The sequence below is a fragment of the Rhamphochromis longiceps genome, linkage group LG22 (genome assembly GCF_057381845.1).
Source record: "Rhamphochromis longiceps isolate RC_006_pf linkage group LG22, R_longiceps_female_GT1.1, whole genome shotgun sequence".
Taxonomy (NCBI): Eukaryota; Metazoa; Chordata; class Actinopteri; order Cichliformes; family Cichlidae; genus Rhamphochromis; species Rhamphochromis longiceps.
The window spans coordinates 4,496,046-4,521,498 of NC_140577.1; the positions used below are offsets into that span (position 1 = coordinate 4,496,046).

General features: G+C 40.6%; 1 protein-coding gene across 1 annotated transcript in view; it reads right to left on the reverse strand.

The window, feature by feature from the left end:
* grin2da (glutamate receptor, ionotropic, N-methyl D-aspartate 2D, a) overlaps positions 1–22,625 on the reverse strand; it is a 274,557-nt gene extending 251,932 nt beyond the window's left edge. Inside the window, exon 1 of the mRNA XM_085395309.1 lies at positions 22,367–22,625. The gene's annotated coding sequence lies outside the window, so the exon portion shown is untranslated. The remainder of the gene's footprint in view (positions 1–22,366) is intronic.
* Positions 22,626–25,453: the final 2,828 nt, after the last annotated feature.

Below are 25,453 nucleotides of genomic sequence, written 5' to 3' on the forward strand. Positions count from 1 at the left end.
GTATCTTTTGATGTACACCAACTGTTTACAGCAGTCAGAAGATTAGAATATCATTACAGAACACTGCTTTGGTCCATATTTATAAATTCTCATACACAATACATAGTCACGAAGGAGTGGCCATGCAGAGTGAAAACATGTGAATTATTTACCTCAGACACCAGATAATCAGACTGGTTCTTCACAAATTAGCAAACAGGACACGTCGTGGATGTGCACAAACTCACAAGGTCATTTTTATCTCAGGTTAAAGAATAGAAGCTGTCAGCTCAGGAGCCTTGAAAACAAACAAAAGCAAACAAAAAAGGAAGCCTTAAGAGAAGGAGCACTGGAAACCTTTGATTTATGTTTCAGTAATACAGAAAAATGTTTATACATCACTGTGAAATGTGTGTGGCCGAGGTTAAGCTTCTAAATTTATTTATAACCACACATTGTTTTCTGGAATTTCCCATCTTTGTCATTCTTTTGTAGCTTTGTTTCTGTGCTCGTCGCTTAAACGAGAATTTAAAAACAGCTTTTGTTTTTTAAACACCTCTCACGTTTCACTGGCTCACTAACTGGCAGCTGTCAAGTTTCCTTTTGTGGCCCATCACCATATTTAATCACCCGCCCACGAAGCATCTCCCAAATCCCTGACCAAGCCCACCGAAGCAGGTGTAGCTGACTACAAACCTCGGAAGGCCAAGAGTCTGCAGGCTTTTGGCAGCTTTACCTCAGAGTGGATGACTCACTTTGCGAAAGAATGATAATAGATGATTAGAGTCTCCAATTAAACTCCTGCCAGGGCACATGGTGGGCAGTGCTTAGTGATATGATTAAAAACACTCATATACATAAGATTAATAGCAAATTATATGCTGCAATGGTGCTGAACTGTGAAGTGTGAAAAGGAGTTAAGTTGGTGAAACAAGCCACAAAGTGTCGAGAGAGACGTGTGTCATTTAAGTCTTCAGAAAGAGAAAATGAAGACAAGTCTCTGCCGAGTTAGCAGCTGCATATTTGGAAAGTCTGTTAAAATTTGGTCAGTTGTAAAATAATGGCCATACTGACTTAATTTCACTTCTATTAAAATTTTAATATTTGCACTATATTGCCAAAAGTGTTCACTGGTCTGCCTTCAAAGGATTTCATATCATGTTGGCCCACAGTTTGCTGCTTTATCAGCCTCAGCTCCTCGGGGAGGGCTTTTCATAAGGTTTAGGAGTGTGTTTATGGCACCACCTGGGTCTGGGTGCAGTTCCCCCCTCCAGGGGCGGGGGCACCTAGACCCGGTTTGTAGAGTACGCTTGGGGAGTGTGATCGTGTGTACAACGTCTCTTTATGTCTGTCTCCACGTTGGTTGAGTGTGGAGTAAGTGCATATGAGAGCATGAGGGTGGGAATGGATGTTTGTATCTGTGTGTGCCTGTATGTCTGTGTCTATATGTCAGGTTGGGTGTCAGGCGCCACCTCTCTGGGGACATCTCAGGCCCTCCAAGGTTTGGAGGCCTATCTCCACCCACCACCACTTCCCCTGCCAGTGGCGGACCCCCTCAGACATCGGTGTGTTGGTGGTTCTTTGTGTCCGGGGATGGGCGTCCAGGTACACACCGGCTCACTCCTTGGCGGCCGCTTATCGGGGCCTGGAGCCTGGGGCTCGCTCGGGCCACTTCGGAGGTGGGGTGCCCCCGGCCTCTCGGCCTGGGGCTCGGTCACTCAGGCGCAGCTGGCTGCCGGCGGAGCTCACGGGCGCGTCACTGCAACTCCCCCTGGCTTCTGCTCCGCGGCTGCTGGGTGAACCCTCATCTGGGACTCTCCTCAGCTCTTTCCGGGACAGTGGCACAGCTGCCCCTCTGTTGGTCTTCCTTGGTCTCTTGTGTTCTGGGGGCCTCTGGATGTCTGGAGTTTTGATCTCCTCCACACCTGCTTCACGCCCTGGAGGACGGGGCTGTGGCCCCCCCACACCCTCTAGCAGATTATTACATGAAGGAACCTTTTAAAAAAACAAAAAACAAGCGCGTCCATGCTCACAGGTGTACACACGGGTGATCACACCCACAAACTACACCCTTTTTGGCTCCTACCTCAAAGCACACTGTTCTGTTGATCTTATGTGCTGCACAATAATGTTTAACATTTAGTATTTACTGTCATATTCCCATATATCATTGTGATGTTGTTTATTCTATTACTCTTGTTCTCTTCTGCTTGCTTTCTTTTTTCTTTCTCAGCAGGTGATCCAGGTGATTGATATATGCATTTTTTTTTCTCTGCCCGTTCTGTTGGTTTTTGTCTTTTGCCCTTCTCCCCCGTCCCTCTTCTCAGCTGTTTCTCTTTCCCTCTTTCTTTCTCCCCTTCTTTCCCCCAGTCAAGTCTGTCCCGTATTCAGTAAGTGAAAATAAAATAAATTAAAAAAAAAAAAAAAAAAAAAGGAGTGTGTTTATGGGAATTTTTGACCATTCTTCAAGAAGTGCATTTGTGAGGTCAGGCACTGATGTTGGACGAGAAGGTCTGGCTCGGAGTTTCTGATTCATCCCAAAGGTGTTCTGTCGGGTTGAGGTCAGGACTCTGTGCAGGCCGGTCAAGTTGTTCCACACCAAATTCACTCATCCATGTCTTTATGGAACTACTTCGTGCACTGATGCACGGTCATGACGGAATTGAAGGGGGTCGTCTCCAAGCTCTTGCTACAAAGCTGAGAGCATGAAATTGTCCAAAACATTTTGGTATGCTGAAGCATTAAGAGTTCATTTCACTGGAACTAAGTGGCCAAGGTCAACTCCTGGAACAACATCCCCACACCATAATCCCCCTCTCCACCAAACTTTCTGACTCTGCAGATTTGTCGTCACCTGTGGCCCTGGACTTGACTGGAACGCCTGAATTCAATGATTTGGATGGGAGAGTGAATACTGTTTATCGATATGTGCATTTCACAGGCTTATTGGTGGCACCAATATTTATGTCTTATGAATTGGTGAAAGATTTTTGATACACCGATGACACATAACATCACCACCTACCTTATATTGCATGGCGCCACCCCCCACCCACCTCTGCTGCCGAAACAACTTTGAACCTTTACATGAGTCCAGAAGCACTTTACATGATTTTTACTGCAAATTTGTGTTTGAATGGAAAGTGATTCATGTTATTATTGCATTCATCAGCAGGCAAAAAAAATGCTAAGAAAATTATAAGTCCCCTCAGATAGTATGGTGTCAATACCTTGTTCGGTTCTGAAAGCCGACCAGCCTTGGTTTCATACCTCGTGCTTCTATTATGTTACAAGGGCTCCTTTTTGACTGTGACAAATTTGATCTGTGACAAACTGTTAACTCTGTGTCCTATCTGTCTGATACTGTCCTCTTCGTCACCTCTCCAGCAGCTCCATTTCATCTGTCTTTCACACTCCTCATCCCCCGTGCCTTTTATTCCTCCTCTCTTCAGTCCTGGTCATTAAAAGGATGCAGTCAACATATGCCACCCAAAATCTCACCAGATTCCCCATTTTGCAGGGTAATGTTTAAATCATAAAATATAATTCATTTTTTAATTAATAAATTTTTTTAGCAATTTGTTTGAATATAGATAGTATTCAAAGACAGCATCAAAGTATGCAAAAATCAAATATGAATGCACTATTCTGGTCTATTTAAGTTAAAATGTGCCTTTAGATGATGCCCAGGTGCACTTTGTAATTAGCCTTAGTTATGATTTACACAGGTGTAATTATAAGTAATGATGTGGCCTCATGTCAAAAATATTTGAGAACCACAGAGCTCGGATAGCTATCTAGAGAATGCGCTTCATAACCATTATGAGTCTGGATAAGGCAACGGCACTTTCATATTGTGACTCATCTGCATCTACAGCAGTGGAGCTGACACAACATTTACCTCCTCTAGCCTTGACTGCCTCGAGTTTTACTTTTACTTTTTAACAGCCTTTTATCCATACACTTGATTGCTCGTGGATAGAAGAACCTTCTTTGTGATTGAGCTTGACCTGCCTGCTCACAAGCTGAGAGTCTGAGAGAACAAGCTGATTCATTTTTACCTGTAAGCTCTGTATCATTTATGAGTTAACACAAATAATTTAGATGGCATCAAATGTCCATTAGTAAAGGACATGTCAGGCAAATGTGATAAAATTGCTTAATGCGGAAAATAGGATAGTAGTTGCCACCAGTAAATGGTCTTACATAGAAAACAGCGATTTTGACCTTTATAACTCCAGAGAATCGACTGGGGTAATGACCAGTTTGAATCAGAGTTGGGAGAATCTGGCTGTTAGTCACTGCTTAAAAGAACCTTTTGTTAGTAACTACTGCAACTCAAAATCCATTTTCACACATGAAATCCTGACAATGTTGGGATAATCAGGTCAGAACATTATCAGATGACGTCTCCAGTTCACACGGGCAGAATGGCAAAAAGGTAGCACTGTTGCAAGTGAATGTGATAAAACTGCTCCCTGTCTGGAGCCATGACAGCCATGCATCCCTGCATTGAAGTAAACTCATATTATCATTTCATGTAATCACGAGTTTTAATTAAAAATAGAAAAAGAAAGAAAGAAAAAAAGAAAAACAGTAGCCCTCACATTTTAGCCGACACCCTGCAAGCATGTTTTATTTTTTAGACGTGAAGAAGAAAGTTTTCATAGACTTGTGTGTACTAATCTCTGGCTCTCTTCCACAGCATGTCTTTATCCTGTCTTCTTCCTCTCACCCCAACTGGTCGCAGCAGATGGCCCCGCCCCTCCCTGAGCCTGGTTCTGCCGGAGGTTTCTTCCTGTTGAAAGGGAGTTTTTCCTTCCCACTGTCGCCAAAGTGCTTGCTCTTAGGTGGTCCTATGATTGTTGGATTTTTCTCTGTATGCATTAATCTAGGGTCTTCCTTGCAATATAAAGCGCCTTAAGCCAACTTGTGATTTGGTGCTGTATAAATAAAATTGAATTGAACTGAGAAAAATAATAATTTTCTATATGACTTTCTGTGTTTCTTACTTCCTTGCTTCCAATGCCCATTCAGTTGATTGAGCTTTCCAAGCATGTGTTTTATGTACAGTTCTTTTAAGGTCCCATCACAGCATTTCAATCAGGCTGAGGTCTGGACATGTACTTCACCACAGCAACACCTTATCTATCTTCGTTTTTGGCCATTCTGAGTTGTTGATGTGCAGGGGATCATTGTCCTCTACCAAGATCTAGTTTTATCAAGCTATATTTTTATACAGATGGCCTTTAAAATACATTGATATGCAGAAGAGTTGGTGGTCAACTAAATGACTGCAAAGTGCCCAGGTTCTAAGGCTGTGCATAATAGTTTGTATGAGGAAATATGCTGTATTTGATTTTCTCTGAACACACCACTGCATCACATGCAAATATCATGACTTTGGTCTTTTGGTGTGTACAAAGGATATTACTCCAGGAGGCTTGTGGTTTGTTCAGATACAGTTTTGCAAATCTAAGCTGTGTTACCATATTCTTGTTTGAGAGGAAAGTCTTTTTTTCAGGTCAGTCCTTCCAAACAAACCATACTTGTTCAATCTACTTTGGGGGAGATTTTGGTGTACAAAAAATTGAATTGAATTGGTTTCTGCTCAGAAAGGAACAGCAAATCAGTAAAACTTCAGCTTTTATGGTGTCAGACATGCTGATTGTCAATTATTTAAGCATATTTAAATACAAGCACTTAGCGGCTACATATACTACTAATTTCTATGGAAGCAGTAATGGTGGGACTGCATAGAGTCTAGTGAACGAATTATTTTTTACATGAATCACAGTTTAAGAGCTCCATGTTTTTAACAACTGCTGCCAGCGTGCCTTTGAGCAAAACGCTGAATCCTAAATGTTTTGCTAGAAAATTATAGACACTATAAACTGTGTGAGATTTAATACTTTGTTGAAAACAAAACAAAAAAAATGTTCAGCAAATCTTTTGTGTGTAAACAAAGGATTTAAAGGAAGCAGACGAGTTTAATACCTGTCACAAGCAGAGCTTGGAGCAAATAAGACGGGAACGTCGCTTTTTGGGTTCATGGATATAGCCGACACAGTCATCCAAAACACCCGGCAGCGATTATAATAAGCTTATAATTCACTAATATTACAAGGAGGCAGTTATTCAAGAATGCACAGGTCACATCAGCTTCAGGGAAAGCAAAGAAAAAAAAAAAGTTCCTTATCCGTTTTCCACACAATGATAGAAACACCAGGAAATACAGAAAGTAAGAGGCACAAAAGTCTGTCTGAATGTAATCGTCAATTGTGCACAGCTGATTGATTGTGCAATAGCATTTTCATCTCTGCCCAAAGTGAACAAAGGTTGTTACTAAAGTGGGTAAATGAGCAAATTAGAAGGGATTTAGGTAGAACTAAAGAGATCTTCTCAAGCAAATGGTGCTTATCATCTTATTAGCCGGCTGGACTGTGGGCAGCTAGGGGGCAGAAACTGCTTTGGGCAAAAAGCTCTGGAGCTGCAGAAGAAGACATTGGGTGAAATTAACTTACAGTTACAGTCAGTGATGTCTACAGAAACTCATTTTAACTAAAGACCCAAATGAAACATTGCTGCAGAGCTGCTTCACCATTGCTTATCCCGCAGGCTGATGATACGCTCGCTGTTTGGAGGTCATGTGCTTGAACATACCTGATCTTTTCCTATAGTCTCTGTTTGTGTTGCACCAAAGCTATTTATGTGCTCTAAATGCCAAAGTGATTTTTCCTCATCTGCTGACACAAATGCCACATGCTGCCTGTTTGGCAATGGAAGAAACCTACTTTTTTTCCAGAGTTATTATTTGCATGTGCTGCTATGCTGTGATTATCAGTCTGAGTGTTGTTTATCCACCTCATCACAATATCTTACAGAGAAGTCAGTTCATTACTCCCTCCATAATAGAATTCAATCACTCATAATGAATACCTGTCAAACTGAATGATATGTGACAGTTTCCAGTCCACAATTTATTGATTATTGTTACACCCCGGCCTAGGCAACCGGCGTGCAACGTATGAAAATAAAAATAAGAAAAAAAACTCACGAGAAACAAACTAAAGCTCTCCACCAAAATCCCAAAACGAAGGTGTCTCAAACAAAAATATTAACAAACCCATTCACAGCTATTTACAACAAAACACCAAACTATTTACAACACGGGGGAGATCGCAACCATGACCAACTGACACACAGGGCTTAAATACATAGAAGGAGCAATCAGGGAATGGACCACAGGAGGGAAACACAGCTGGGGCAAATTAGACCTGACGAGACAAGGAAACGTAAATTGAACACACTAAGATAACAACAGACCTTCAAAGTAAAACAGGAAACACATGACAGTCAAGCAAAAACAAAACACTGACAACACCGAAACGTAACAATTATGTTCAATAATTTGTGCCAAATCCATCTTTAATTAAAGCCACCTTAATTAAATTATACGCAAAAAAGGCTTTTCAGTGGACACTAGCAACTGGGACTAAACCCTACAATAAATTAACTGTATATTCAATTTTATAACTCTAGATTCCAATCTTTAGATACATATTCTGGTAAAAAAAAAAAAAAAAAAAAAACCCAAACAAAACCAAAACAAAATTCTTATCTACATGCATATGCAAAAGTAGGTTTTTAAAAATGTGTATTAACTATTCAGTTTTTAATCACTCTAATACTCTCTAATTTAAAAACCACATTCATTACAACAGTAGGGCCTTTAATTTTTTGTGACTAATCTTTCCTTTTTATGTTCCCAACAGTCAAACAGGAAAAGCACAGGAACAAAACTACAGCTTCAGACTACAAGTCAGAACAATATAAAACAAATGTGAATCAAGTATCTCATGAAGTTATCACACCAAAAGCCTTGTGAGCACAGACTTAAAAAAAAGTCTCCCCGTTGGGCTTTTTTAAGACTGTGGTTCTTTGCATAGAACAGCAGAATGGTTGCAGTTTATCTAGGCTACAGGTCATTTAGAGCTTTATTGTATAAGCCATCACTAAGACACTAAAACCAACCAAAAGACACTGAGAGCCAGTGGAGTTCAAATGCATGAGATCGAAATGTGGATTAGACCATCGGCATACTTTCAAGATGTTAGGTTGATCACTTTAATCTCAAATCAGAGTCAAAGATAACACAAAGGCTCATAGCTTTTGATCGAACCCAAGAAACCACCAATTCCAAATCCCTGGATGGTGCATCTCTTTTTCACCCGGAGGCCAGGACTTTCTGTTTTGTCTTTGCTGAACTTTAAAAGAGTTTTCCTGACTTTTTTGCTTGGAAAAGAATTATAGCTGCACTCAAACCATGCATGCCATTTGGCTCTGCAAAAAATTAGACACGTGTCATCAGCATAACTTTGAATTTATGTTAAACATTTAAATCGTGCACAAGTGAAAATTATGCAAAGATGTAAATGGAAGCTTTCTGAACGCGGCTTACTTCGAAACCCAAAATCAAATTTTCAGTCGTTTAGAGCGAGACAAAAGGCTTTCTCTGTTCCAAATAAGCCATACTTGTTCAGTCTGTCTTTCTAATTTTAGTAGGACGAACTTTAATATTTAAAATACTAACTGAGGGCTGCAGAGTCTCTTGGAGGGGGGTGTTAGTTTTTCTGATAATTGTTCATGTCCACTGTAATGTTAAAACACACCCGAATGAAACTGTCACACTTCCTGATGATCAATTATTCAAGTGCATTTTATTAGCAGCAGCTGGTTAATTTCTGTGCAAGCGTCGCTGCACTTATCTTCCACAGGACTCTACAAAGTCCTCCGACAACTTTCTTTTTCATTTGACTATATGAATGAAATTTATTTACAGAAGTTCACAGAAGCTTTGTGAATGTGTTCCACTTAGAAAATCATAAAGTAGAACACGCAATTTAATATTTAGAAAGACATTTGTGTAATGAATTGTATCAAACAGAGCACTCACATGAAACCTGAGGGAACATGCTTGTATTAAAACTAAAGCATTTTTTAACAAATTCAATTCCTCCTCATCAAATATTGTTATTGCCAGGCCTAAAAGATGTAGTAATGACTACAAACAGTAAATGAATGGCTTGAATTAACAGAGTTTTCATGTATTTGTTTCTATCAATATTTTTGCACAGGGTGAGCGTTTTAAGAGCTGTATATTTTTTTCTAATGGAGCGGGCATGTCAATGTTAATTTAAAACATTAATTTTACCAACATAAATGAACAATTAGCTTTGGGTTGACAAAAATTATATATCTATCTAACAGTGTATTGTTGGCTGTAGATTCTTTTTTTCTTTCCACATTTTTCAGACTTATAAATTGATCAGGCTTGAAAAGTTAACTCAGAGAGCCTGTAGTGCAGTTTGCTTTTTGTGTTAATGGAGACACTTGCTGGCATGTGTTTAAGGTAGCACTGACAAAATGACAGCAATGATGTTAAAATGGAGAGACAGATCAATGCACCCAGGCCCATTAAAGTAGCAAAAACAAACAGATTTAAATCTGAAAAGCATTTTTTATAATAAAACCAAATATATTAAAAGAAATCATCCACGTTTAGCATCATCACTGGTTATATTGCAGACTTTCTTCCACCACTGACCCACTTCGAATGCAGTTCACTCATTTTTGGCTGGACGAACCCCAGTTGTCCTCTGTTAGCCAAAAACCAGCTGGAGGCTAAGTGCCTTGCGTGCCTGCACTTGGGTAGGAGTCTTTAAGCAAGGTGAAAGTATCATTCATTCAGCTTTCCCCACCGCGCCTGTGCAAGGATTCAAACCCTGTCTAATTGACTACATTGCATTCACTGCACTGTAGTCACTGCAACCTTGAGATTTGGCGTGAGGCAAAGATCTCATCTAAACTGCACCCTAAGCCTCTGACACTGGGAAGAGTCACGCAGGCATTTTCTCAACAACACATCAAAAATTGCCTCCCTCTCCAAAGCTCCTCTAACAATATTCAGCTCTGATTTTGGGAGAGAAGGGTATTCAGGCTGGCTGTGGGCTAATAGCCTACAAAGTCAAAAATGCACAGTGGCTGCAGGCTAATAGGCAGCCGCGGCTGAGCTGACTGAAAGGGAGACATGAGCAGGAAGAAAGGAAAGAAAGGCCAAGGAAATATAGGATGACATGGAGAGGGAAAGCGATGAACAAAAATGAGGTGAAGTAAGAGACAGAGAAAGACTGCTAATCCTCAGCTGATGCAATGCTACAGGTGCAGGTTTCACCCTCACCTCAGTATGCTCAGTCGCTTTCTTTTCCCTTCATCCTTCATTCTTTTTCTCACCACTCGCCCTCTGTTATTCCCTGCTGCCCTTGTCTCTGAGAGCTACATCAGGTGGGGTTACAGGTGCAACGAACAAATCCCTCACCTCCCTCCTCCCCAACTCTCTCCTCAGCTGGCTCAAGCCACATTAATCCAGTGATGTAGATTTACAGCGACAGGCCGGCCCGGTGAGCCCCTGGTTAGTTCTCTTCAATTCTAGAATGTTCTTCTGAGTGTCCTTTTGTTTTTTACCCTGGTCTTTCCTCCTCCTCCTCTGCTCAAGATGCCTTTCTCATGTTCCACAAGCTGTTGTGCCTTTTTCTCATTGCTACTGATGCTTTTGACAAATTTCTTTCAAATATTTCATGTAGCTGCTTGGCTAATCCCAAGTGAAGGATTAGTGCGACACCTGACCCAGTCAGTAAGTAAAACCAAAGATGAAGAGCAGCTCACTCTGCACACGTATTCAGTCTTATTGCCATTATATCTTTTGATGGAAAGAAGGTGAATTAATGCTTGCTGAGAGGCAACAACCACCAATAGTCTTAGATTTTATACAGAAAAGTGTCATTGCTTTCATGATTCTTTTGGTAATAAAGTTTGGGTCTGTTGGTTAAGGTGCATAATGCACTGTGCAAATGTGATGGCCTGGTTTTAAATCCCTCCCAGAAATGTTACTGCATGACATCCACTTGAATTGCTTCCTTATCCTTCACTCTCTTTTTACCTTGAAATGTTTTACAAAATAAAAGAAAGCTGAAAAAATAAATATATTTATTAGAAAAGCACAGCATCGTTCTTGCCCGTAAGTGTAAAAAGAGTATATTTATAACAGCTGGTCAAATTTAAAACCTGTAGTACAACATCTAATAATGGTCAGCTGTACAATAGTTATTAATGATTTGGTAATTTTCAAAAGGCAGAATGAGCACATCAGCAGCTGCAAAGCAATCTGAGAAAATTGTAAGGTTGCTAAATATTTATATGCCCACATATTTGTGTCATGTAGGAAAATATACAGAGAGGACGGTTAATAAAATAATCTGATACCGATTTTTAGCAGAACAGGCTGCTGCTGGCACAATGGGTTTATTCAATGTGTATTATTTGCAGTAAAACAGAAAACACTTAGATGTTTTACTGGATTTAGATGTTAACTCCAGAAACTACTAGAAAACGATATACTACAATATAGTATTCTATGAACTATTATTTGTATATACTATATATTTTTGTCAATTAAACTCATAAAAAGAATTTAAAAATTGAAAACAGCAATCTGTTAAGTTAAATGTGAAACGGTAATCACCTCAATGCAATGTTGCCCTGAGAGCCCTTGTGCCCAGATGGTTATATGGATGTTATTTCGGAATGGTCTGTACCCCATGGAAATGGCGCTGCCTACTGGTAGAAGCCTCCAGCAGCAGGACGATGCTGCCACGGCATAACTCGAGGAACATGATAAAGAAAAAAGTCCAAATTCCCAAAGTTCAAATCTGATGAAGCTCCTGTGTACCTGATCTCCAAAGGCCTTATCCACATGTCTCAGTGACAAACACAGAAGGGAGACCTAATTCACACGTGGTTAAACATACTATCAAATTGGGTATGTATCTGCGGCTGAGTAAAGTTTCCCATGTTATACTGCATATGCCCAAGTGGCCAGAAGAGAAAAAAAAAGTAAATTTAATAGAAAATATATGCATTAAAGAATAAGAAGGTAAGTAAGCAAGGCTGTATGTGTAACAAAACAAACAACTTGTTCTCCCATCTGTCTGCATCCATGTTTTGTATTACTGACATCTTGTGGCTGCAGTTGGCTTTTGTCTCTGGAAGCAGGATTAACACTACTTGCCCCCAACTTTACTGGAATCAAGCGCACTAGATTTCATAGATAACTGTGTCCTGTTAACAAGAGCTGGAGCTTGTCAAGTTGAAAGACTCATGGATATTGTAGATAACCCTCTGGTCTTCGACAAGAGATTTATGGTACTTAGTGTGCTAGACAAGCTCTGCTTTCACTGATCTGAGATGATTTAACATCTGCACTTTATGTTGAAACAGCTAGCCTTAGAAAGTGAATTATCATCTTATGATTTATCATCATAACACTTATTCTTTCTCTAACTAACCACCTTGGTCAAAATCTGTGCTGTAGTGGAATCAGCAAAGAAAGCACTGACAACAGAGAGGAGGTGTTAGCTCTTACTATGTGTAGTTTTAATTTAAGAAAAAAAAACAGACAAGTTGAACTGGTGCAGGTGTCACCAACACTTTTAGATTAGTGTCTCTGAGTAATCACTTTAACCAGCTGTTTTAATACACCACCTTTATTCGTCATTAATGCTTCTTATAGTAGAGATCTTTGGACAGTTTGCCAATAGTGGTTCCATAGTGTAGTAATAGACAGTTTTATCTAACAGTGACCGATCCCTAGTTTAATCCCAAAGGGAGCTACTTTTGATATAGGAGTGGTCAAAAAAAAAAAACTCCTCTGCAGTTTTCAGCTAATAGTTAATATGCAGTAGATAACTATAGAGGTAATAACGTTTTACAATTCTTCAGCAGAAATCAGTGCAGAAAGGTGAAAATACCCTGGATGAGTGAAGGACGGTGGAGGGTGTCATCTTCTCTTCACAGGTGCTGTTACCACTGGTTCGTTGAATCTTAAATAATGATTAGGTATGTAAGTAACTTCAACACAAATGCCAAGATCCAAGATTTCCCAGTTGAACGTTACATTGTAACAAGGTGATCAATGTTACTCACTTCACCTGTCAGTGGTTGTGAAGATGACCTATGTATTGATTAATATGTGCAGGGATGGATTCAATGCAGCCACAGAGGTTTTGGGGCTGCTGCACAAATCAGTTCATGCCTTGGTTGTTCGAGATGCTTAAACTAGAAAGAATCTCTTAACATTACAACCTAGGTAGTTACAGCAGTGTTCAAAGTCTATGTGAAGTAAATTCTGGTGTGTTTTAAAAGGCACAATTCACGTTAGAACATAAACAATTTGGGGGGAGATATTTTGGACAGAACCAAAATCATACACATATCCCTGTCCCGCCATTATAAACTAAGTTAAGATTAAACATGGTCATTTCATTACATTATCAAGTACAAAAAATAAGGCATTTACTAACATACTAACAATATGTCAGTAAATGTGGCCCTAAAGATCATAGCACATCAGGATTAATGGCAAGAGGTCATTCCCCTCCATACAGAAGTTAAAAAAGGGTCGAGCTTTGGGGTTTTGCTCTGTAATATGAGGGGATAAAATACTAGTAGTGGAAAGACAGGACAGACCTGGGGTTATAACCCAAACACATGGTTTCCCTGCTTCTTCTTGGTTGGTAAGAATGCAGTAAATATTCCAAAGTCTTACAGCTGAGGAAGGTGGTTAGCTAAAAGTTACTTAAGATTTCTTTTTTCTTGTGGTTGACAGCACTTGCTGTTTCAGCGTAGAGGTAACTAGCTATATTCACACCACCAATTCATCTTCCCTCACTGAATTAGCAGAACAGTTGGTCTCCATAACCAATGGCAAATAATCTAATAGTGAAATAGTTCTTTTAAGCCTTCCCGACCACTCTGGGCACTTTCACATTATAAGGTGCATTCACCCACACAATAATACAGTATTTTATTTTGTATTCTAATTGCTTTATCTATCACACATATACATCACTGGATATATCAGGGACAATGTGGGGTTATTTACCCAAAGATACATCATCCTGTGTACTGGAGAAGCCAGAGAATGAACCATAAACCTTCTCAGTTGGTGAGCAACCAGTCTGCCTCTAGAGCCAGAGCCGCCCCTGAATGTCTGATTTTCGCTACATTTCCTAATAATTATGATGCATATTGGTTAATGAAGAGTCACACTGATAGAGAGCTGTGGATTGCCACAAATACCTGTCTCCACTGTGACCATTTCACAAACTTTCATCTGGGACAACCAGAAATCTGCTGTTAGTCATGAATCAGGACGACATGAATCAGGCATCCTCCCTCCTGTCCTTCCTCCTCTCCTGCCAACATATGGTGCCATCATCATCATCATCAAGATAGACAGCAAATTTAATTTGGCTCTAATTTAATCTACACCTCATAAATTTATGTCATTAAGTGTCACATCAGTCTTTGGTGACTCTGGTACAATAGATGTTTTCTGTTGTCCTTTTTTTTTTCCTCACCCACTGTTTCATGCCAAGCCAACCAGAAACACACACATTCCTGACAACATGTCCACAAATGGGATATGTTAACTTGGTGTGCATCAATTAACTTTGACCCTGTAACACCTGTCTCACAGTGTGCCCACCATCTCCTCTACCTGTCATCTATCACCTTATTGGTCTACCTTCACTCTTCCTATTCTTTCTATTTCCTCCCTCCCCACAAGTTAATTCCCTTCTTCCTGTCTCCCTACATAATTTACTTTTTTCATTTTCTTTTTCATCCAGTTTTCAATCCACTGTTATCTCTTCCCTCTTTTTTCTTCCCTCCCCCTTTGCAGATCATTCATTTCCTTTTTTTACATTCTTCCTACCTTTGCCTCTTCTTGCTTTTGCAACCACTTCTTTCTAATAGTATTCCTTTATTTCTCATTCATTTCATCACTTCTGTCCTACTCCTACCATCCTTCTTCTATCACAGTATTCCTTTTTTCCTCCCTCCTCTGCCATCCCATCAGACCTTATCAATTTTCCTCTTTCACTTAACTTCAGTGCTTCCTTGCTTCCTCTGCTACAATTCTGCATTTTTCCTTGCCTTTTCTTTTCTTCTTGCCCCCATACTGTTTACGGTACTGTGTAACAGTTTGGAGCCACCCCTCATTTCTTTATTTTGTCTCCAAGAACCCAGACTTTCTTGTAATTTCTGAAGTGGTTTTGAACTATGAATGTTCTTGGGAAAGCCTGGAGAACCAAAGGTTTTTTGACATTAGTTGTTTTTTTTTTTCCATTTACATACATATAAGATTAGAGGACATTAGAGGCCCTTCAACAGATCCACTACTGTTTGCCAAGCCTCATGAGAAACCTCAGTGGAAGGGTGGGTATCAAGAAGCCATTCTTTAAGAAAGAAAACAGGGAGAAACAAAAAGACTGAAGTATGCTTAATTCATTTGAAAGGTTCAACTATATTCACACATAACTGTTGCATCCATTTTCCCCTGCAAAATCTAAAGACATGAGGGATGACTCCAGACTTTTCCACAGTACAGTACGTCCTTTAATCTTCCAACGTCCTGTCATCATCTCTTTTTTGCCTTTCCTTCTCTTTCTCCTCCTTCACCTCCCACCTCCATGCCAATCTCTCTTGATTTGGCACTGCAGGTTTACTTAGTTCCCTCTCTACACTGTTGACAGTGGCACAGGTTCTGAATCAGATATGCTCAAAGAGTGTGTGTGTGTGTGTGTGTGTGTGTGTGTGTGTGTGTGTGTGTGTGTGTGTGTGTGTGTGTGTGTGTGTGTGTGTGTTAGGGGCAATGGAGGACAAGGGGAGTCATGTCAGTGTATGATGAAACACACCTAGAGATGAATGCAGGTCCATTCATCTCCTTGCTCTCAGGCATCCATTCACAAAGGCTGATGGAGCGCACTGATAAAAAAGGATGAAGAAAATAAAATCAGCAAACATGAACGGTCTGACTGTGAGTAGGAGGGAACAGAGGAGCGAGGAACAAGTAGACAACAAGTAGTCTAAAATGGAATGAAGGAAGGATGTGAGGGAAAAGTACTGAGGTGAAGGAAAAAAACATGGATGAGGGATGGGGAGAATGGGGGAAAAGAAGTGGAGAGATTTATTGAAAAGGAGTAGAGAGAGATGCAAAAGGAACTGAAGTAAGCATAAAATGTGGAGCAACGGAAGGAAGAAAAGGTCAAAGGTCAAAGCAAATAGAAGACGAGTAGCATGAAATATGAACCACTGCATGCAATCACAATACATTTTAAGGATGTGGTTTCAATTAAGGACAACCTAGACCTGACCCTTACACCAACCTTCCTTTAATGCCACAAAATAACAGAAATGTTCCACAGGTAATTCAGGAATATCACGCAGGAAATGGGGAAAAAAGAAGAAAAAGGAAAGAAGACAAAAATGAAGAACTGAAGGAAGATAATGGACAAAGGAAAGAAGAAGAAAATGAAAGACGAAATAGAGGAACGAGTACTAAAAGGATGGAGTGAAGGATAGAAGGAAGGAAGAATGAAAGGCATGATGGTGGCAGTATAATCAGAGACCAAAGATGAACAGAAATAATCAGCATAATGAACACACAAAAAGCAAGAAGAAAAAATAAACAAAGTTAGGAGAAGAGGAACAAAAAGTATAAAAATGACAAAGATATTGGAAGAGAGGTAGGAATGAATGAGGGAGAGAAAGAATACAACAGCAGGAAAACAGAAAAGACAGGGAAAGAAAAAAAAGGTAAAACAAGAAAAAACAAAGTTAATCAATAAAGCAAAAACTGAATAAAGTCCATCCGACTCCTGAAAATGACCCAAAATGGCTGAACTCATTTAGCCTGTCGCAGCCCTTCAGTGGATATGATGTCATTGCCACACACTCACTCCTGCGCTCTCTCTCCCACTCTCGTGTGTGTGTAAATGTGTTTCAACAACACTTGGGGATTATGTGACTGAAATGAAGTATTCAGACAGCTTAGTGTCACAATTAAATGTGTGTGATTTTGGCAAAGAGACGGAGAATGAGAGAGGAAGACTGACAGCGAACGGTGAGAGAGACACACACACAGACGGGCAGCGTCAACCTTCGGTCGCTCTGTCTGTCTGCCACTCGCTCTGCTTCGCCACCACTATGCTGTGATGGATTGTGGGAAGTGATGACACATGACAATTTCTACTGCTGTATTCATACACAGAGACACAGCAGACCAGGTGGCAACTTCAGAGAGGCACCTCTGCACACTAAGTGGGGGGTTTGAGTCATATCTCTCTCCTTGTCAGTTTGCTTCTGTAGTCCCTTTTCTTTCTTGACCCGTTCTTTCCTCCCTTTCTCCTCCTACTCCTTAGATTTTCTTATTTCGTTCTTTCTTCGTTTACTTTACAGGTGGTGACAGCAGTCACACGGTTTAGCCTTACCAGCATCCCGACAGCTGTAGCTAACAAGCTACCAGATGCTGTTAAACTCTGTTGGCCTCACAATTTTTAAAACTAATTTTACAGTCTGTTCGCTCGGTAACCTGGAAGTCTAAGTGGCTTCAAGGCAAGTTAAAAGAAAATTACAGATAAGAAATATTTCTTATTTTAATGGCTTTAACTATTGTTTCTAACACTGCACTCACAAAAGACCTTTTCCATAGCAGACACCTGGCCTTGTCCCAAAGGAAGGTACAGGTATATAACTGATTGCTCAGTTCCACTTAGATGGGCCCATCCTTTTTTGCATGATGGTTCACTGTCACAGTGTAGTGAGTCCTGGTTAATTTCACTTGTTTTCCCTGCACCAGTGTAAAATGTCTGCTGTACTGAAAGTCAGCCCTCAACATTCAGGCTCACAGAAACACTTCTGAAGCCTGCTGCCCAAAACAGCAGACTGCAAACAAACTAACAAACTTGAGGCTTCTCAAGACATCGACTGAAGTTGCTCTTTCACGAATATAACACATAGCAGAAGGCAGCCCGCTTACCAGACAGCCTCGTGTCTGGAAATACTTTGGTCCTCCATGTTTAAATGTTCAGGATGTGGGACACATGAAGAACACACATTTACTTCAGCTGTTTTTTGTGCATATGGAACTTTGTACGAGGAAGCTGGCAGGAAAAAGACATTTGATGGACAATTTGACTGAACTACACATTTGCGTTCTCACATTCAGCTCTTTTGGTTAATGCCTTCAAAGGTTTGGGACTGCAATGCAGGTATAAGAACTGCATAAAGCAAATTATGTACTGATAATCTTTAAAGTACAGTATGTGCATCTGAAATGTCAACAGAGAGCATACTCATTGCCCATGAGTATGGTGAACCACCCGCATCCCTAAAGCATTCAACCTAGGGCAAGCACTGGATAGTAATTTCACAGTTCACCAAGTAAATTTGGCTAATCTCTTGTCTTGTTTACAACCTGTCTGATCATCATCTCTGGCCCTTTTTTTGGATCTTGGCTGTTCACATGGTGTGTAAAACACTGTAATAAACCAGAATTATGCACTGACAGATGTAATCCCCCAGAAGCTGTGGGTATCCATCACACTGGGCCTCTGTGAACATGTGCAGGTGGTGTTACACATCAAAATTTGCATTGATGTCTGCTGTTATATTTCCCAGTATAATTAAAATGTACAACAATAACTGGCCTTGCAATCACTGAATCCTGAGTTTTTGTTTAAAGTATGCTAATGTGTGCAGAGACTGCATCTGCGCATAGCTGTGCAGAGTTTATATCTGCCCTCGTGTCTATATCTCCTTCATGAGAAATGAGTAATGTCAGCAGGGCAACCAGGCTTTATAAAACACATTTTCTGAAAACATCCCCAGAACATCATCCTCACAAATAATGAATTCAATACAGTACAGTACAGTCTGCAATTCTTCCTTTCGCTTAAACATGCACCACTTCGTAGCCCACAGATTCCTCTACCTGTAGACATCTACTTTAAATCTCGTGCTCTGGTGCAGTAACATTGTGGAAAAAGTATGAATATTGTAAGAATGAATGATTGTGCTAATTTGTTAGTGCAGGAGATCATGGCTCTGTGGTGTAGAGCAGCTATAATGATCCTGCTGTTCTTGAAACTAAAGGCTGCTAGTTGCAGCTTCAGACCTGATTTGTCCCTTTTTTCCCCCTGCTAAGAATTAGAGGCAACTGGTCTGCAGCCACAGACTGCTTGTGTCTTTTAAAAAGTTAAATATGTTTAAGCTCCTAAAAAAAATGTCTTGCTTCGACAAAAATCCCTTAAAAATAGCAAAATGTAAGCAGTGTTTACACTGATTTCAGTACTCCTTGGTGTAGAACCTACAAGGCAATAAAGACCACTGGATAGCAGTGCACACTGGAGATTAGAGAGCAGTTTCACCTTCTGTTTTCTTGTGCAGCTCAACCACCAATTAATTCCAATTTTGCTCAGCTCCTATTTGGTTATTGCCAGACTTTTGCAGGCATTCAGTGTTTCACAAACATTCAGTGTTTTCTTTTTAATGCACATGCTAACTACGATAGAAGTCATTATAGTAATACGGTACTTTCATTACAGATCACTACAAGAAACATTAGTTATTTCAAATGGATCACTGAAGATCAGGGATTTTTTTAGCATTAGGAAAATATCACACTTTGGGTTAAAATATAGGAGTTTGCATGTTCTCCCCGTGTTTGTGTGGGTTCTCTCCGGGTACTCTGGCTTCCTCCCACTGTCCAAAGACATGCACTTAGTGGAGATAGGTTAATTGGTTAATCCAAATTGCCCATAGGTGTGAATATGTGAGTGCGAATGGTTGTCTGTCTCTGTGTGTTGGCCCTGCGACAGACTGGCGACCTGTCCAGGGTGTACCCCGCCTCTCGCCCTATGACAGCTGGGATAGGCTCCAGCGCCCCCCGCGACCCTGAAAAGGATAAGCGGACGCGAATGGATGGATGGATGGGTTAAAATACAGCGATTATCAGTTGTGTCAGAGGTCAGTTTTTCAGCTTGAAAATCTTCTGAGGGGATGAATTACAGATGTAAACATATGTGATGCATATATACACACACACATATATATATATATATATATATATATATATATATATATATATATATATATATACAGTAAGTTTCTAAGTCTTACTGGCTGTCATGGAAAAAGGACAGTTTGTACATTTAGAAGAAGAAATGGTGCCCTTTTTGTCAACTTTTTAACTGCAGCTGTATATTTTAAACTTAATTAACATCACAAGTGTTTGCCCTATAAAGTGGAATATTTGTAGTCTCTGGGTTTTTTTTATCACCTTTTCTGCTGTTGGACCATTATCTGTCATGGTCTAACCTCCAGTGAATCTGACAGCAACTGCAGTTGCCCCATTTATTCTCTTGTTTCATTTCAAGGTCCCTGACATGACAAAAGGCCGCCTTATCCTCATCACCTTTGAAACAGCATAATGAAAACTCTGCTGCCTCAGCAGTTGAACGGTGGAAGCAGGAGATCAGCACAGCCAAGATGTTTTTCCTCTACTACGAGGGGCATAAGGTCACACAAACATGTCCAAGATGTCAATCGTGATTGAATATAAGACAGAAATGTTGATACTGTTGCTCTCAGCTTGGGTATGACCTCAGACTCACATGATGTTTTGGCAAGTTGAGGGCTTCACAAAAGGAAGGGGGGGGGGGGGGGGGGTGAATATGGAATAAGACTTGCGGTGTGTGATAGTCTGAGCCAAAAAGCTACCATCCTTATCCATCACACCTTGTCCAGCTTAAGTACCTAACAAGAGATAAAACGCCTGGATCGGGCCAAACAGCCCGCTGGCGTCAGAAACAGCATAATGAAAACTCTGCTGCCTCAGCAGTTGAACGGTGGAAGCAGGAGATCAGCACAGCCAAGATGTTTTTCCTCTACTACGAGGGGCATAAGGTCACACAAACATGTCCAAGATGTCAATCGTGATTGAATATAAGACAGAAATGTTGATACTGTTGCTCTCAGCTTGGGTATAGACCCTCAATAGCTCCAGCACTTCTAGTTTCTGAAACCATGAAATTAAAAAGGAACCATGCCAACATATATCCATTCATCTCAGTTTGAAGCTTATAGTGAAAGGCAGTAAACAATACCTATGAGCATATAAGTAAGAAAGGAATCCATATCCACACTCCTATCTAGTTGTTTCACGCATCTGAAAGGCTTCTATTTCCCTGGGAATAGAAAATGGGAGTCTTTACTGTTAATGTCACACTGACCATCAACTCCCACTCTGCCATGTAACTCAATTACAGACTCAGCCACACCCATACAGTCTGCTGTATAGAAATAGACGGGATGAATAGTGTGTTTATACTACATGACTAGAAATTCAATTCACAGTGGGCTCAAGCCAAGCGTATATCCAAACTGTTGAATCAGCCACACGCACACACTGCTGGAACTAAATCATCATCAGTGCCAGAAGTGTTTTATCTTATTATGTTTTAAGGAAGTGTGTGTGTGTGTGTGTGTGTGTGTGTGTGTGTGTGTGTGTGTGTGTGTGTGTGTGTGTGTGTGTGTGTGTGTGTGTGTGTGTTGGTTGGAGTGAAGGAGCAGGAGGAGGAGAAGGGAGCAGGGAGGGGTTCATTCTCCTAGCTCTGAATCCCAATTTCCCCTGTCTGTCCTGGGGAGTGATCTTCACGCACACAGCCTGCTGCTTGCTGGTGCACCAGCTGCTGATGCGCGCGCGCACACACAGACGAATGATCCCGGATCTGATAGCTGCCCTACAGCTAATAATACTGAAGCAGGGAGAGCAAAAGGGGTGAGAAAGACGAGGTTTGGTGGGGTAAACAGTGGGTGGAGGGTAACAGATATGTGAGAGCCCTGAGGTGCAGTAAGACAGAAGCTGGAGAGGGCAAAACGCACATATGCGCAACAACCGGTTGGAAAATTGCAGAATGCAAATGCCTGTATGGTGAGGACACGAAAAGGCATGTATGCGGTTTTTTAGAAATGTCACATCTGAATCACAGCTGCTTTCATCTGTCTGTCACTGGCAGCAACTTGCGCTCTGACTTCACGCGTGACAGGCTGATTGAGGAGGGATGGAAGGATTGCGCACCGGTCCTTACGTGTGTGCGCGTCCGGGTGAAAGACAGACACGCACGGCCATGTAGCCAAGCACGCGCATCAATGACAGAGGGGTCAAAGCCTCGCGCACCGGCAGGCTGCGTCCTAGCCGTGACAGCACGAGCCAGTAGAAAGTATCTCGGGATTCACATACGTGCACAACGAGCCCCGTAGAAATGCAGCAGAACATCTCACATCTAACAGCCGGAATGTGAAGGGCAAAGCCAGAGACAGTTGTCTGAGACACGGCGCAACATTTTCACCTTCAGCGTAAAAGACAAGAAAGCAAAAGGGGGAAGAGAAGAGGGTCCAAATTGAGACATGACAAGAATCTACTCACTGTTTTCAGGAGCCCCGCACTCTTTTTCTTCTCTTTTTGCTCTCCGCGTCTTCTCTCCGTGCACCACAATCCATCCGTCCATCCCTCCGCTGGACATTTCCTGCGGCATAGAGCCTGATCGATTCTAATGTTGCGGGATAATGTCCTCGGGATGAAAGCGAAACAGCTCACCCCTCCCGACAAAAAAGAAAATAGCAAAGAATCGCGCGCACGCACAGTTTCGACCTTTCCTCCACTCGGCGAGGCTACATGTTGCTGACTGCTACCTCTCTGTCCCTCTCACTCACTCTCTCCTCTCCCGTTATTTTGTTAAAATTCAGTATGTACGCTCCGTCACCTAGCAACGTCTCTCTACCTCCCTCTCTCTCCCATCCACCTCTCTGGGTCCTCATTACTTCCTCACGACACGTGTTGAATGCTAAACTAAGTTGTCCGATGTAAACTGTTTTATTTTAACTTCACCTAAATATTTGTTTCTTCTTTCCTGTAGCCTTCATCACTAATCTCTCTCCCTACCCCACCATAGACCTCATCCTCTCCTTCATCCTCCACCTCTGTCTCTCCATCACTCCCCAGGGATGCTTTTCCTCTTCCTTTATTTTTCACCAATTCACTCAAACGTCTTTTTTATACCTGTGTTTTCGTGCGGATCTTCCTATTTTCAGTCCACACTAAAATTTGAGGGACACAAACATATGTACAGAAAAGAAAGGTAAAAATCCAAATATGTTTTATGCAATTCAGTTTAACCTTGTATCTATCTACACTAGTATATTTCTTATTCTGATGACTGAATATGTATTTTAGAAGTGCACTTGCTGAGTGCAGCACACAGATTGTTTTTTGGTAATCACTGTTTATGGAAATTAAGAAATAGAGAGGCAGCTCATTAGCCTAGAACAGAACTTTGGCTGGCCTTTGTTATTGCTTTCATCCAGATAGTATTTTTACATAATTGCATAATCAGATGTTTATAATTTGGGAAGCCAACGGCTAGTGTGCTGATTTAGACTCTGGGGGCAAAAGCCAGTTTTTCATGGCCTCCAGTGGCGATAACAGAACCAGGATTTTTGTTCTTGATCTGTCTATCAGTCATCATTCATGATGAGGCATTTAACAAAATAATAAAATGACACTTATTAAAAGATGATTGTCAATGTTTTCATGTCTGCTTGTTTTTTTTGTTTTTAATAAATATCTTAGAGTTGAAATCTGTCAGTTTCTCTCCACATTAACTTTTTACAAGCATCCAACAAAAATCTGTTCAAACATGATTGGTCAGTCGTACTGGACTACAGATGGAAACATTTAGGTATCAGTTTAGTGGCACTTCTCAAACTTTTTGTAACAACAAATATCAATCAATCAATGTCAATCAAACATAGAAAAATAGGGGTTAAAGCTTAATTTCATGATGATTAATGATCATAGCAAACTCATTTTGATGTATTTTTGCAGTCCTCATCAGCACCATCAGCACCTGGGTCCACCACAAAGTTTCAGTTTATATGAACTGAGTTATGTAAGATGCAATCATTAAACATAACTAATACTGACTCATGGTCTTAAAGTGAGAGTCATTTTTTCAGGGATTTTTGCCTCAATATGTACAACACAGCTCTGCTGATGCTGTATAACCCAGCAGAATATAAATATGTTAAGTCCCTAGGTTCTGTAAATGAAAAAGTTGGTAAATTATCAAATGTAATACAGTTTTCAGCGCTTACAGTGTAGCATGTGGGTATCAGCGCTATCAGCGCTAAGACTTGTTCTGTCTTCCAGTCATTGCTACCTGATGTACATGCATACAAAAAAATTAATACGGTGGTGGTTTTGAAATCCTCTTTTTGCTCTTCACATTAACTGTTTACCTGCTTCCAGTATAAGCCTCCTCAAACACAGCTCAGAAGTCCTTTTCTGGCATGCCCAGCTTCAGAAGCTTAAAAAAAGATCACAACCTATATTCTGCATACAAGCAAAACAGAAAAATGAGAATCAAAGAGGAATTTCTGAAAAAAAAAAGTAATAATCATCACAAATTCCTTTTGGTTTGTCTTCCCTACAGAAAATAAACCATATTTTTTCTACAGAAATAAACATTCCTAATAGTTTAAACCCTAATTTCCTGGTGGTCAGCATCCCTGTCTGCAGTGGTTCGGTTTCCCACCACTGTGGTCTTCCCCAAAGTCTAACAACTACTGCTTTGTAGAGAAGTGCTGATTTGCACCACATAGTTCAGTTCAAGTCAATGACAACAACTGCAACCTTAAGTACCTACAATAATACAGAGAAAACCCCAACAATCAAACCCCTTTTGAACAAGCACTTAGTTAAAGTGGGGAGGAAAAACTCCCTTTCTACAGGAAGACACCTCCGGCTCAATCAGCCATCTGCTGTGACCGGATGGAGGTAAATGGACTGTTTCTTATATAGCGCTTTTCTACTCATCTGAACACTCAAAGTGCTTTAAACAACTTGTTCATTCACCAAATCACACCCATTCGCACAAGCACTTTTTCCTAAACTGTTTTTCCTAAGTGCTTCCTAACTAACATTCACACATCATCCATACTCGATGGATGCATCACAGAGAAACAGGGGGTTAGTATCTTGCCCAAGGATATTTGGCATGTAGACTGGAGCAGACTGGGATCAAACCACCAACTTTCCAGGCAGTAGGTGATCTGCTCTACCACCTGAGCTACAGCCACCAGGTGATGTGAGGAAGACAGGACAAAAGACACGCTGTGGAAGAGAGCCAGACAGAAATAATAACTAATGATTAAAAACACAGTGATTAAAGTTAGAAGGGTGACGTGTATAAATCAGATATCATTTCTCTTCATATTGCTCAAGTATTTTTATTTCATGCTCCTTTATTGCTATGTAGTTTAGAACTCTTTAATCTACTAAATAGACATAATTCATATAAGATAATTAATACACAGCTTGCAGAATATGATGAAGCTGTACTAATAGCGTCTAACTCAGTACAATAGAAAATAGCTGAAGTTCAAGGCTGATTTTTTTAATTAAAAAAGATACTGAATGTATAAACTATTTCAATCTCTAAGCTAAGAAAAATAA